At 40.0% G+C, this 16319-nt stretch overlaps 1 long non-coding RNA gene across 1 annotated transcript in view; it reads left to right on the forward strand.

Moving 5' to 3' along the window:
- The window catches only part of LOC128312612 (uncharacterized), a 115864-nt gene extending 100824 nt beyond the window's left edge, over nt 1–15040 (forward strand). The window contains exon 4 of the long non-coding RNA XR_008292104.1: nt 14965–15040. This is a non-coding gene — a long non-coding RNA (uncharacterized LOC128312612). The remainder of the gene's footprint in view (nt 1–14964) is intronic.
- The last annotated feature ends 1279 nt before the right edge of the window (nt 15041–16319 follow it).

Below are 16319 nucleotides of genomic sequence, written 5' to 3' on the forward strand. Positions count from 1 at the left end.
GAGGAAAAACACTCATGCAATTGAATTCTGCGCTATGCTCACTTCCTTCATGCAACATGTTACTTGAAAGAATGACAGACAATGGCCATGACAGATACCTTCTCCAAAATGAAGACAGTGAGCCCATCACTTCAAAGAAATAGAACTGACAGTACTTGTTGCCAGTGATAAAATTTGCATTTTCAAACAAAAACTACAATTTCAGAAAACTCGTATCGCTCACTGTGAACTGGACCTCTCTTCTCAATGCCTAAAGAAATTGATGAGTTCCAGGGTAATATGAACAGCGTTGTTTTCTATTCTAGAGTGAAACATCAACATTGGAAAGATCTCCCAAATTCAGCCAATCAATAATTTCCAAATGAATAATTCACTATGCTACACAAATGATGCAGGGAGTTAAATTAAAAAAAAAAAATCAAAGCACAGGGTAAATCAGTGGATTTTACTATAACAGAACATGAAAAGATAACATGGTTTCAGATTCCACAATGCGACCAACCTCTAAAAAGCCACCACCGGGTGAGTTTTAGTGTGGTATCCATAATTACCTTAGCAATATCCATAATTACCTTAAAAAGACTATGAAAATATAGACCTTTTCCAACTATTCATCTGTGCGAGGCCAGATTTTCTTCATCTACTTTAATTAAAATAGTATTACAAGAGCTTGAATGCAGAAGCAAATATAATTATCCACTCTTTTCTCCTAAATCATACATTAAAGAGATTTGCAAAAAAGATAAAAATAATTTCATTCTTCTCACCAGTTTCTTAATTTGGAAAATGTAGCTAATTGAAATTGTTTTATTTATATTAACGTGTAATGGGTTTGTTGTAATTTTATTTTTTTAAGTTTATTCATTTTTGAGAGAGAGGGACAGATTGAGAGCAGGGGTGGGGCAGAGAGAGAGAGGGAGACACAGAATACAAAGCAGGCTCCAGGCTCTGAGTGGTCAGCAAAGAGCCCAACGCAGGGCTCGAACTCACGAACTGTGAGATCACGCCATGAGCCTAAGTTGGACACTTAACAGACTGAGCCACCCAGACGCACCGGTCTGTTGTAATTTTAAAATGAACTAATAAATAGCTGTTTGAAATCCTCTATAAATTGTATATTTTTTAATGTTTATTTATTTATTTTGAGGGGGGGAGGGTCAAAGAGAGAGAGAGAGAGAGAGAGAGAGAGAGAATCCCAAGCATGCTCCACTCACTCTGTCAGTGCTGAGCCCCACATGGGGTTTGATCTCACAAACCATGAGCTCATGACCTGAGCTGAAATCAAGAGTCAGATGCTTAACCAACTGAGCCACCCAGGCGCCCCCCAAATCCTCAGATTTTAACCTTTCGGTCCTGGGACCAAAAGGTTTGAGAACTGCTGGTCCGGGATAACTCAACCTGTAGGTTTTCTTCTTTGGTCACAACTTACCAACATGACTAACAGGGAGTTACATCTTTAAGGTATAAACCCAGCATCTTCAAAATGTAAACTGGATTATTTTTTATCCACGCGTCTTATCTGATCCTTGCCTACACTGAGGCTCCCAGTTGGTGTTAATGGTGGCATTTATGGTGCTCACATGGCAAGATTGAAGAACATCCTGTATTTCGCTTCTCCGAGGAGCTTAGTGCTATTTGAAAATTTGGAAGATTTGCCTTTCCAGATCATTCATAAAGATATTGAGTAGGAGTTCCCTCTGTACTTACTACCCCTAAAAGGTACCCATTTTGCTTTATGTGCTTTCTGTCACAAAACAACTCTCTGCCCTTGAGTAAACGTTGCCCTCAGTTTCACAAGGTTTCAACAATGGGACTGACTGTGGTATGGGGCTGATAATAGTCAATTTCAACCGCATCCATATGTTTCCTTTGCTGTAGATGTATGTAGCCCCTCGAGGATTCCTGGGGCATTTTTCAGGCATGATTTCTCTTTACAGAACCATTTCCCCAAACAGTTCCTGCTTGATTCAGTATTCCTTGATCTTGCAGCTTGAGGGACTCATCCCGTAGAATCCTAGCCACTCAGAGATGGCTCATATTAAAATGGTATTCCCTATTCTATATGATCCTTGAATTTCTGCCTAATTTCTGATATGAGTTTGATCTGACAGAAGTTATATGCTTTCCTGTTTCTGTCATTTGTGGAATGTTTCCCTTCTCCCACGAAACCCTCTTACTGCCAGTGATTTCGTTTACTGCTCCGGTGAACAACATATGATTTTTCCTCCAACAGCTAATTTGCAAAATTGGTGACATTCATTTCTCAAGAAGGTATTTTTAAAGTCTTCGTATTATTTTTTTAAATGAACTACAGGTATTTATTTCAATGTGGCAATTTGGTTTTATTTCCCTTTTAAAATCAAGCATCTTGATGGATTTTTTTCTTACTTTCCTCTCCCTCTAGATTCCGAATTCAATCATGTTGTCACTATTATGTAACAGTTCCCCCACAGCTACTTTCTGTAGCTATTCCTGACCACCACTCAGGACAAAATACAATGTATTCCTTTCCTTGTGGATTTAAAGGCTAGCTTAAAAAAAAATTTTTTTTTTCTTTGCCCCAGACTCTTTATTTCTACAAATCCGTCTTGAGGGTAAGTCCCTGGCTATTATTATTTGGTCTAATTGTGTAGCTTCCCTTCTTACTGTAAACTGTCAGCTCAGACTCATCATTCAATTTAATAAACATGCGTCCAGAGCGTACAATAAAATGAGTGCTGTGGGATAGAAATATGAAAGACAATATAAAATACTAGACACACCATGGTTTCTGAACTCCCAGGAGTCCAGCCTAATTGGGGAGACAGAGGCTGACAGGAGTTAACTCCAACGGGCACTAACCAAGTGTGTTGGGAGGGCAGCAGGACTCCCGTTACCATAGCTGCATTATTGAAGGCAACTCTGCCTTAGGGTTCTCCTTCACCCACATGGTGCAGCCCTTGTATCCCTGAGCTACACCAGTCTTGGCATCTATGAGGCTAGGGTTATAAGCGCAAGGGCATTTGCATCCACCCACTTCGAGAAATCATATCCAACACCCTGTACTTCCCGGTGTATTCCTTTCTGGTGGGTTCTTCAACTGTGGTCAGTCTTCACTGCTTCTTCTAACACGTCTCTGGAACCCCACTCCACCGCAACACTGTGGCCTTGACTTCCAGTGCCTTTGGTGCTGGGCTCCCCTGCCCTCATTGCCATCACTGAAGAAAAGTTCTAGAAGCTGGGACAATACTTTTACCCAGTCTTTGAGGTCTCAGAAAGGTTGATTAGTTATTTTCAAGCTCTTAGGATGGTCTGTTTCTTCCTTAGCCCCATCAGGAGAGGGGTTTGGTGAAAGCCCTGCAAAGCAGGGGGGAGGTGGGAGATAAGACTTCAGAGGCACACCATCCGTGTGTTGAGCACTCATACGTATGATTTTTTTTCTCCTCACCATAAATATTTCACCTCCCCGGAGGCATACTGATCCCAGAGGTTGGGAAGCTCTTTATCTCCTCTCTGTTGAGCTACATGACCAAGGTATTCTAAAATCTGACACCTTCAAAGTCCCTTCAGCATTTATCCCAGGAACAGCGTCCCCCATACAAACGGGGGTCTTGAGGGACTGCCTGGCTATTACAGCATTTCTGAGGTTAGCATTCAGATTAGGCCCCCACACCAATCCTCAATCCTCTTGTTAATGCTTTTCTAGCAAGACTTTTTCATTATCGGAGTAATACATGTTCTTTTTCAAAAATTAAAATTGTACACAAAATATATATAAAGTAAAAAAGGTCCCCATTGTACCCTCCCACTGATCTCATTTCTCAGAGATGGTTATCATTTCAAATCTGGTGTCTTTTCTGTTTTCACACTCACACGCACGTGCTCACACACACTATTGTTCACATGCAGATTTTTAACAAAATAACATTATACTATGCATATGATTTTACAACTGAATTCTTACCAATAATATATTACTGTTGTACCACGTCGATTCATGTAACCCTACATTTTTCTCTTCATGGTATTCTTGGTATCCCATAATATGAATGCATGATAACTTGTATAATCATTTATATACCCATATGTAGGTATATTATTTCCAATCTTTTCTTTTTTTCAAGCAATTCTACAACTAGCATCTTGTATGTCCAATTGTGTACGTGCACATTTCTTATAGATAACACCAAAATAACAAGATTTTAAAATTCTTACCGATCATGCTGCTCCTCACACAGATGCTTCACCCTCTTCTATGTGTCCACCCCTGGCTTTCCTCAAGAGTTTTTTGTAGCCTGATAGTTCTCTGTCCCTTTGTTTGCCGACCTCTTAGCTATGGGGGTTCATTCTATCCCAACTCCTAGCACGATGCCTGAGACATAATAGATACCCGATAGGCACATGAAAGAAAGGAGGGACAAATGCTAAGCACTACAGTACATGTATTGTTTTATTAGCTGCTATCTGCATATCTTTAATATTACTTTTATGCCACTCTTCACATCAGTTGCTGCTTAAAGAGGTCTTGGTTTTGTCTGTTCACAAGGCTATAGAGTGATGGAAAGTGATTGTAAGAAATTCTTGGTCCTTGGCCTTGGAAGCCCTAGAACCGTCTCAGAGTTAGGGAAGAGTCAAGATGTTAAAAGGGCCACCATAGTTCCCAACCTTTGTGTTATCCTCTCATGTGTCTTTAGACTTGGCCATGTAACTTGCTTTGGCCAATGGGACACAGACGGAGACTTGGAAAATGTTTGCATATTTGGGCTTGTTTTTTCCTTGCAGCTCTTAGAAACCCTGAAACTACCATGTGAAAAGATTACAATTTCAGCCAGGCTCTTAGAGGGTTCAAGACCATATGGAGCAGAGACAAGCCTTGTCAACCAAGGCTTCCTAAATCAATCATCCCACCAAGCACCAGACATGTTTGTTGCTATCTCAGATCATCCAGCCCCAGCCAAGCTGCCACTTGACTGAGCTCTGATCAGAAAAACCACCCATAGCTGACCTAGAATCATTCAGAATAATAAATGTTTGTGTTTCAAGCAACTAAGTTTTGAAGTGGTTTTTTTTGTTTCTTTCTTTTATGCAGCAAAAACTAATTGATACACAAGAACTTACCAGAAAATGACAGTATCAGATAGAATAATTTAGATTCATATTATACCTTACAAATGCAAAGCCCTACATAACATATTAACAAATCATGTGCCATGTGTAAACATAGAATCATGGACAACGTGGGTTATCTCAAGAATATATGGGATTTGCCACTTAAATCATCCTGTCAACAGAACAAAGAGAAAATGTTTCTAGTTGTCTTAATAGATGCAGAAAAAAATGCTCAATAAAATTCAACAGTGATTTCTAATAAAACTTTTAGCAAATAGGAACAGAAGGAAATTTTATAATGATTGTCTTCTTAAAAACACAGCTAATACCAAAGTTAATGATAAAACGTAGAATTTTCCTTTTAAAGTGAGAAGATTAGGAGGTTTACTATCACTGCTTCTATTCAATAACATTCTGGAAGTCCTAATCAGTGTAATAAAGTAAGAAAATAAGATATGAAAGAATTAGGAAGAAATAAAACAAATTGTCATTCACAGACAATATGATTGTGTAATAGAGAAAATTCAAGCGCATGTAAAAAATATTACAAGTTTAAGAGATTTAAGCATAGTGGCAGAATACAAAACCAATACCCAGAAATCAATAGGACTTTCCTACAGAACAGTGGTAACCAACTGGAAAATTAAATTTGAAAAAATAATAATCGCCACGGTCAAAGCCCAGTCTAACCTGTCTGCTTAATCATCCTAGCTGTATTACCATGAGATATGGATGGACTAGTTGCAGATTTCCAAGTTGCATGAGGGCAGGGATAGTATGTGTTTTGCTCAACACCGTAACTGTAATACCTAGCACATAGTGGGTCCACAATAAACATTTTTGCCTAACAAACCTGATAGAGTAACCAACTATCCTGGTTTGTCCGAGGCTGAGAGTCTTCCGAGGACATGGAAGTTTCAGTGCTAAAATCAGGACAGTCCTGAGCAAGCTGAGACAGCTGGTCACCCTACCTGTCAATAAAGTCAAAGGAAAGAGAGAATTTGAGGGTCTTTGTGTACTGAAAATTTCAGTTCGGTCTACCTCTGTTGCAGGGAAAGAAACCCTTTCTTCCCTACTGTGTGTCTTCCCTGTGACTCTCCTTTACTACTCACACAAAACAACTCATTTGTGGTCACCAAATATGTGGTTTTTCCCCACTCCAAGCAAGTCTCTCCAACACCAGCCCGGTCTCCTACAATTTAACTCAATTCTGACACTATCTATCAGCAAACAGCTCAGATCCCACAGCTTAAGGGCTCAGTCCCACAAGACTGTCCCACCTACCTCTCACATCCACTCCTATCCCCCACTCCGGACTCCAGTCACAAGCCCAGGTTATCACCTTGTTTCTGACCAACTGCCTATAGATTGGAGGTTCCAAAAAAACCCTCTTTCGGTTCAATTAATTTGCCAGAGTGGCTCAGAGAACTGAGGGAAACACTTACTTATGTTTATTGGTTTATGAAAGGATATGATAAAGGATACAGATGAACAGCCAGAGGAAGAGATACATAAAGAGAAGTCTGGGAGCGAATTGAGCACAGGAGCTTCTGTCCCTGTGGAGTTAAGGTATGTCACCCTCTTGATGTGTACATGTTCATCCACCTGGAAGCTCCCCAGACCCCATACTATTGGGAACTTATGGAGGCTTCCTCACATAGGCGTGATCAATTATTAACTCTACTCCCAGCCCTTCTTTCCTTTCTGAAGGATGAGGGGGTGGAGCTGAAAATCCCTAGCTTCTAATTATGGTTTTGTTTTTCCGGTGACCAGACACCATCCAGGACCCATCCAGGACCCCACCCAAGGTCACTTCATTAGAACAAAAAATGCTCATAGTATTCTTTTCACTTAGGAAATTATAAGGGTTTTAGGAGCTTTGTGCCAGAAACTGGGCAGAGATCAATATATATCTTCCATTATTGCACAACCAAGGAATAAGCTATTGGTTTCAGGGTTAAAAAAGAAAAGTGACAGAGTTTTCGTTGAGTTTGTTGTGGTAGGTTATCAAGCAAATCAGGCTAGGTAATGAAACAGTGCCTCTCCCTGCTAAAAATTATACAGTGGTATTTTAGAATCTAAGACAAAGTTAAAACCACCAAGAGTTTGTAGAACTCATAAGATTCTCCTTACACCATGCCAACACAATCTAACAGCATCCCAAAGTGAGAAGCCATAAAAGAATTTTCTTCATTAAATTGCAAGTAACTGCAATGTCTTTTCTCCCAAAAGAAATCTGAAAAATTCAAAAGGCCCTGTTGCTCTGGAAATGAAATAATAATGAAATAATACTCATCTGATAAAACAACTACTTCTGGTGAGAAATAGAAGTAATAAATTCACATTACATTGAATACTTGACAATTTTTCTAAAATACCCTGAACAACCACACAGATTTTCTATTTCAAATTAACACCCATTATACTCAAGATGCCGGGGAGGGATACAGCGGTATCGATGATTCAATATGTAAATAATATTTACCAAAGTGTCACGTCATGGTCTGTGATTTGCCTATCCACAAATAAATGCAAATTTCTTCAGCGTCCCTGGGTAACTTCCCATGTCCAGTTGAAATCTTAGACTCCTGTGTGACTTCCGCCTCATTCTTTCTCTATGTCAGCCACTCCTCAATGATTCTGCCTCTATGATGCTTTTCTAATTCTTTTCTTCTGCCCAAGTCGAACCCAGGTCTAACATAAGGGGAATAGAAATCGAAAATAGATCAATTTATGGTACTTTCAGATTGATCAGCCAAGCAACGATGGAAAAGAGAGAACAACATATACAGAGTCCCTAAAGTGTGCCAATAAATATGTTGCCTCATTTAATCCTTAAAATAACTCTGACAAGTATATATTGCTATCCCTGTTTGCTTATGAGCAAACTGAGGCTCAGAAAGTTTGAATGTACTGAACAAGGTCACTCAGCTACCGAGCTGCAGGATTCAGATTTAATTAATCTGGGTGAACACACCCAGGTGGCTTGGGTAGTCAACGATAAATGAATCATCCAGACCCACATAATTAGAAAGTGAATTTTCTTGGCTTTAACTAATAAGAAATGTAAGAAAACTAACTTGTATGAATGTGTAATTATATTTTTAGAGTTTATTATTAACATGATTTTATAACTCCAAATTTGATTAAGCTGAACTAATAAACCACATATATAATAAATTTTTCCTGACCCCCTCCCAAAATAAAAAAAAAAACAACTCACCACTGTGTAGATAAACACATTCTCTTATTTTAGCTTCAATATATATTAGTAGTTTAAGTTTGGATTTTATATTATTTCAAAAGAACATCTAATTTAAGATATCTCATTTTGGATCAAATTATTTGATATGTGATGCAATACATCACCCATAAAGCCATAATTGCTAAATAATGTTTAGCAATTCAAAAACTTTTTAGCTTCAAATTCTTAGCTTTATTAAAACTTATTTTATTCTGTTCAAGTGACATTATATTCTATGTTAGATTTAATAATACTAACCTTATTTATTTTTAGATTATAGGATCTGAACTATGTTATTAAACAAATTAGCAATGCTGTTATATATAAAGAGAAATACAGCAGAACAGAGGAGAAATAAGCAGAGGTCAGTTTATGGAGGGTCTTATAGGTCAGATAAAGGGGTTTGAACTTTACTCACATTCATGAAGAAGCTAATGGAAGATTTTAAGCAGGAGAATGACATGATCTGATTTCTGTTTTAAGAAAAGCATTCTGGCTGTTGTATGAAGAGTGGATCATAAGGAAGGGCAAGAGCGGAATCTGGAAGATGAGTTGAAAGGTGTGGTCAAACCATGTTTAGGGGAAAGACATTGGTAACTGAATGGTGGGGAAATAGTGGAAATAGACAGAAGAGTCGTGTTTGATATCTTACTGATGGATTGGGTTGGGAGTGGGCTGGTTAGAGATTGCCAAGAGCCAAGGATACCTCTCGGGTTTAAAGGCTTTGCATTGGATGGCAGCATTTTCCAAAATGGAGGATAGGAGAGAAGCAGGGTGCTTCCCTTGTTGGAAGGTTTAGATGTGTGCTTGTTTGGGGATGGTGTGGCTCCTAGAATTTCACCCTACTCTACTGCTCACATACATTTTGTAGTTTTCCAATTGCGGCAGATAGACTCCACAGTGGTCCTCTTGATCCCACCTTCCTGGTGCTCATGCTTTGTGTGACCCCTTCCCCTTGATGGGACCTGTGTCTTGCTTGTCAACAATGGAATACAGCTTCTCACCAATGGAATACGGCAAATGTGATGGTACATGTATATGGTATTATGTAACACTGTCACCCATTTTGTGAGGAAACTCTCTCTCCTGTTGGCTTTGGAGAAGCAAGAAGCAAGCTCTCATGGTGTAGTCTGGCTGAGAAGAGAGCCAACTGGCAAATAACTGAGGGCAGCCTCTGGTTAACGGCCAGAAAAATGCTGAGTCCCTCAGTGCGACAATCTGGAACAGATTGAATACTGCCAACAACTACACGAACTTGGAAGCAGATCCTTCCCCAGTCAGACCTCAGATAGGACCGCAGCCCAGCCGACACCTTGACTGTGACCTTTTGAAACCCTAAGACAGCTGAGCTGTCCCCAGATTCCTGATCCACAGAAACTGTGACATAATAAATGTGTGTTGTCTTAAGCTATGTGTTTGAGGTAATATTGCTAAGTAGAAATAAGTCACTAATAAACCAATTTTCTTAAACTATTTTTTAAAAGAAATGATCATTGTAACAGGATTCAGGTTTCTCCCATAGAAACATCCTTATTGCTGTTTTGGAAAAGTTGCTTTTTATAAATGTATAATATTTAGAAATGTGTAAGTCCATACACATTTGATACATATGTATAGAAGTATTGCACATATCTGTCAATTTAACACTTCTAGAATTATAAGCTACAAGGAATTCGGAGAAGTGAAGCAACTTTACCCAAGTTCCTACAGCCAGTTAGTGACAAATCTGGGAGCAAAACTTACCACATTGAACTGTGATTTTAACATTCACAGCACATGTAACCATGAGGAAAGCCTTGACAATCTTCCATTTTTAAAGCACATCCTACCAAAATCTTTCAAGAACGGCCCAAAAGACAAAAATTCTCTCACCTAGAAAGTGTACTGCCATATGTAAACTTAGCATTCTAAAGCCCATCAGAGCTGAATTAAATGGCTTTTACTTGTATCTGACTCCCTACTTCACGCTAAATTAGTTCATGATAAATGTTTTTTTGGCTTTTATATTTCATTCGAGATCTTATTAAATACAGACGAGCCACAGTAGATGCCGAGAAAGGGGGAGAACACAGCCTCCGCTCTCGCAAAGCTGCTGGTTTGAAGTGGTGTCTATGGCATACACAGATAGATCTATCTTGGCTTAGGAAAAGACTGTCTTAAAATGTTTCATTTGATCCTGATAAGAAAGCATTAATGACGATGCAGGCACAGTCCCAGGCACAGAGTAAAGTACCTGTTGTTATTAGACAGAAAGGAAACGGGAGGGACATGGGGACGGTGTGTTCCAAACTTTCAGCCAATGATGACGCAAACCTCCTCGCCCTATTCCTTTGTCATTCCCATGATTTTACTTTCGATAGTTTGTCATCTTATTTGATAACGACCCTGATAGAAAGAAATGTTCAGCAGCATGCTGAGAGCAACCGGAATGATTCATCAACGTGAACAATTGCCCAACCATCCTCAGGTGTGGAAAGTGACTGAAAGTTGCGCCAGTACAAACAAATACTTTGGGCTTCTGCCAGAGGCTTGAGAAACGGCCATGGGCAAACTGCAGGGTTGAACTGGCAAAACCTGGAGTCTCTTCAATTCCCTTTGGCAGATATTTATTGAGCACCTACTGTCAATCAGACACTGTGCTAGACGCTGGGAATGGAAAAATGAATAGAGTACAATCTTTGGCCCCAACAAAAATAAATTGTAAAAGAGCTCTGCAGTGGAACGGTATTCACAAGGCCACACAGAGGAATAAAGATTTAACTTAGCACGGGGGTCAGAGAAAGCATCTTGGAGAAGGTACAGGGTTTCTTTAAAGGGTGACGAAAATGTTCGAAAAGCGATTGTGATGATGGTTGCACAACCTTGTGAATATCGTAAGAACCATTGAATTGTATACTCTAAATGGGTGAGCTATATGGTATGTGAATTGTATCTCAATAAAACTGATAGAGGAAAAAAGCCACAATAGATGTGGGATCACTGAGCGCTCAGATGGTCTCAATTTTTCATGTGACTCTGTATCCATGTCCTTGGACAGGGGACTTGGCACTTCCTCTCACTAAAGAGGTCGAATTATTTCCCTACACATCAAATCTGGGTTGACCTTGTGACTTGGTTTTTCTATTAGGATGTAGGGAAATGGCTCAGGGCCAGTTCTGAGCCTGGGACTCAAGAATCCTTCCATGTTTCCATTAGATCTTGGCTCCCCTGCCATTGTCAGTCATAAGAACATATCTGGATGAGCCTGATAGAGGATGGGAGACATGAGGTGCAGAGAAGATTCTCTTTCATTATCCTATCTGAGGTTATCCTAGATTAGCCAAAAGCCACCCAATTCCCAGATGCGAGCCCCAGGCATGACCAGAAAACACCACCCTGTCAAACTCAGCCCTAATTGTCAACCTTCAAACGTATAAACTAGATGGTTTTTGTCTTAGGCTCCAGTGTTTTGGGATAGTTTGCAGGATTTTTTTTTTTTTTTTTTGGTAGAAATAGGTAACTGACAAAGTGGTATAATACAGCATTCAAGTGTCATTTTATGAACTTCAAGAAGGAGGAGAGAGAGTATAGTGAATGAAATCCAGAGCTTCCTGGATACCTTCTCTTACAGAGAAAGAGCTGGAGGGTTAGAATACGTATATTCAATTATATGTGTATGTATGTGCACGTGTATGTGCATAAAAATATAAAAATGCTGTTTAAAAGTAGTACAAGGTGGTTGGAAATTCGATGGTGACACTTCAATATATAGCATATACTGGGGGCCTGGCTGGTTTGGTTGGTAGAGAATGCAACTCTTGATCTCAGGATCATGAGTTCAAGCTCCACATTGGGCATGAAAAATTGTAAATAAAATGATAAATTAAAAACATTGTAGATAAAATATAGCACATACTATTTAATATATACTAGTGATTACATTGAAAAATACATCTTCATTTTTTCAAACAACATCACATCTGTAGTATTCATGCCAAAAATGTACAACCTCAACTTGTTTATAAGAAAATTTTAGGGGCGCCTGGGTGGCTCAGTCAGTTGAGCATCCAGCTTCGGCTCAGGTCATGATCTTGCGGTTCATGGGTTCGAGCCCCGTGTCGGGCTCTGTGCTGATAGCTGAGCTATCAGCACAGAGCCTGGAGCCTGCTTCAGATTCTGTCTCCCTCTCTGTGCCCCTTCCCCGCTCACACTCTTCCCCTCTCTCTCTCTCTCTCTCTTTCTTTCTCTCTCAAAAATAAATAAACATTTAAAAAATTTAAAAGAAAATTTTAGAATACAGGCACCATTTTAGAATACAGAATTTAGGGGCGCCAGTGTGGCTCAGTTGGTTGAGTGTCCAACCTCACCTTGGGTCATGATCTCATGGTCTGTGGGTTCGAGCCCCGTGTCCGCTCTGTGCTGACAGCTTGGAGCCTGGAGCCTGCTTCAGATTCTGTGTCTCCCTCTCTCTCTGCCCCTCCCTAGCTCGCACTCTGTCTCTCTCTCTCTCTCTCTCTCTCAAAAACAAATAAAAGCATTTTTAAAAAATTAAGAAAATGTTAGAATAATCCAAAATTGTGGGACATTCTAGCAAAACAATTGGTCAGCGCCTTGAAAACTGTCAAGGTCATGAAAGACAAAACAAGGAACTTTCCTAGGTCTGGAGGAAATAAAGGAGACATGGCAATCAAACGAAATGTGGAATCCTTGGATTCTAGAACAGAAAAAGGACATTAGTGGGATGATTAGCAAATTTTAAATGAGATCTGTAGGTGAATTAATAGTAAAAAATATTAAATCAATGTTAATTTTCAAGTTTCAATAACTGTATTATGTAAGTAAGTTCTCAACATTTGTAGAACCTGGGCGCAGGATTATACAAGAACTCTGTACTGTTTTTGCAACTTTTTTGTAAGTCTAAAATTATTTCAAGACAAAGTGTTTTTTAAATAAGAAAGTGAGACCAAGGGTAATGTGATCACATTTATATTTATTTATATTTATATCTATATTTGCATTTGTATTTTAAAGACAAGAGTATATAGAAAACTGTTAGCAGCAGCAAATAATTTGTGGACATGCCTGCCACACACTATTCTAGATACTGGTGATATAGCAGTTAATAGGAGAGAAAAAAACCCTGGACTCACTCGTAAGTGGACAGAAATACACAAGATAATTTCAGCTGGTGCTAAATACCACGTAGAAAATAAAACAAGGTGAGGGAGTAAAAACGGAATGGGTAGGCTACTTTAGATTAGGTGGCCCCGAAAACTCTCTTTGAGGACGTATCCTTTGAGACCTGACTGACCTAAGAGGCCCACTTGGTGCAGATATGGAAGGGACATTCTAGGCAGGGAAAAGCAAAGCAAAGGCCTTGAGGAAGAAGCACATATGAAGTAGGAAGAGAAAGGCTAGACTGGCCCAGGGTGGAACATGACCAGGTCAGACTAGAATGCAGGGATTATTCAGAACAGGTCGGCCTGCGTAAGGAGTTTGTGTTTTAGTTTATATGAAAAAAGAAACCATCAGATGGTTTTGAGAGAGATGGGACATCATATGACTGACATTCTTTAAGATGTCATTTAATTTGGGGGGGGGGGAGGGGTGGAAATTGACCTGCAAGAGGACAAGAGTGGAAGGAGAGGGGCCTGCAAGGAGGCACTTGCAGTAGTCTAGGGGACGAGGGATGGTGGCTTTATTGGGGAGGGTCAGTGAAGGCAGAAAGCAGTAAACGATTTGGGATATCATTTGTTGGAGATGGGGCTAAATTTTGCAGATGGATTGGATGTGAGAAGTGAGGAAAAGCAAGGAATCTAGGATAATTCCTTGTTTTCTTGTGCAACTTTGCATGGATTTTGGTGCCAATTACCAGGGAAGAATGATGGAGGAATAGTTTTCTTGGGGGAAAAAAAATCAAGAATTCTGGTCTAGATATATTAAATTTGAGACATTAGATCCTCTTTATTTCAGTTTTTTTTGCAATGATTAGTGTGTGTGTGTGTGTGTGTGTGTGTGTGTGTGTGTGTAAGTATAAATGTATTTCTTTTAGGAACTTACATTTTGAAAAAAAAAATAAGTTGAGGAACATTCAAAATATGTTTGACCAACCAGGTACCTCAATTATTCAAATAGACAGGGAGCATGCCTCACCTGGAAAAAGTTGCTGGAATATAGGACAAATGGTCCCATCAACAAGCACTTATAGAATTCACAAAGAAAAGCAATGTATTAAATTTGTTCCTGAACATGAACTGATGCTGGGCATCCAGGGGTGAACCTTTTTTTTTTTTAACGTTTTTATTTATTTTTGAGACAGAGAGAGACAGAGCATGAACGGGGGAGGGGCAGAGAGAGAGGGAGACACAGAATCGGAAGCAGGCTCCAGGCTCTGAGCCATCAGCCCAGAGCCCGATGCGGGGCTCGAACTCACGGACCGCGAGATCGTGACCTGAGCTGAAGTCGGCCGCTTAACCGACTGAGCCACCAGGCGCCCCGAACCTTTTTATAATCATCATCACCCATGTAAATACAACATATTTTAAGAGAAAAACAGTAGAGACCATGCCCATGTCTTTCAGGTTTAGAAAAGGGAACTCTGACCAAATGTGCATCTAGGAAGAGATATAATGGTCATTTCTTTTCTTTTTTAGAGGAGCAGTGCACAGGGAACCTGGGGACTCTTGAGAGTGTAACTACAGGAAGGACTATGGTATAGCGGCCAACGAGGTAAGCCGTGGATCCCACAGTCTGTGCTCTATTCCCACCATCACTTACTTGTGGTTGTACAACTTGGTTCAAGTTCTATAACCTCTCTGTGCCTCAGTTATGTTATCTGTAAAGTTGGGATAACAATATGTGGTAGACCCTGTAATGCCTGCCCCCTCCCCTTTCCCAGATTCTCCTTCTTAACTACTAGGAGTGTTACCAAAGGATGGACTTCAGCTGTCAGCCGTCTTTGGTAATTGCCTTGGCTGAAGAAATTGTCTCTCCTAAGGTCACACCTCCTTCCAGGGGCAACCCGTGTCCAGTGGCTGGTCAACAGGGGTATGAAGGCGTGAACTCCCAATTCAGGGCAGCTAGAAGGGCCTTTCAGCTCCAGAGCTCCCGGTGGAGTTGGCTGATGCCTTCACCAGGCTTCAACTTTAGTGTCTCACTCTATCCAATCCTGCTTCCTTCTCCTCCCTCCCCCAGGAGTTGGTCCCAACACCTGTCCCTAAGAAACATCTTGTAATGTTAATGATCTCCCTCCCACTCAGAGACTGCTCCCCAGGGAGCCCAACCTGTGACATAAGAGAACCCTGGTGTTCTCTTAAACACTTCCAAGAGTGTGGGTACATAGTAAGTGGATAGAAGTGTTAGCTACTGTTGTCGAAGAGTTTCCTTAGTTATCAGTACCTGCAATAGTCTTTTCCACCCTAGCCATGAAAAGCTCATTGCTGTGGTTTGAGTTAATTTTCCGTGCATTGTGTTATATACGAATAACGCTAAGTGGCTTGTTTTAGGTGACAAGAAAGGAAAGAAATGTATTTCTGACCTATTTGTTGCTACTGGAATCCCTTCATTCTTATTTTAAATGTTTGTTTATTATTTTTTGAGGGGGGGAAGGGGCAGAGAGAGACAGAGAGAGAGAATCCCAGGCCGGCTCCACATTGTCAGTGCAGAGCTCGACACAGGACTCGAACTCACAAACTGTGAAATCATGACCTGAGCCAAAAATCAAGAGTCAGATGCTCAACGGACTGAGCCACCCAGGCAACCCTGGAATCCCCTCATTCTTGATTGTCAGGGGAGTATCTCTGTGTTTGCAAACTGACTATTAAAAACCTTCTCTCTCTCTCTCTCTGTGTATATATATATGTGTATATATATATATGTACATATATGTGTATATACATATATATGTACATATATACATATACATATATATGTACATATATGTGTATATACATATATATGTACATATATATACATATACATATATATTTTCAACTGAGAAAAGTTAAGC

This window comes from Acinonyx jubatus, chromosome D2, assembly GCF_027475565.1.
Source record: "Acinonyx jubatus isolate Ajub_Pintada_27869175 chromosome D2, VMU_Ajub_asm_v1.0, whole genome shotgun sequence".
Classification (NCBI taxonomy): domain Eukaryota; kingdom Metazoa; phylum Chordata; class Mammalia; order Carnivora; family Felidae; genus Acinonyx; species Acinonyx jubatus.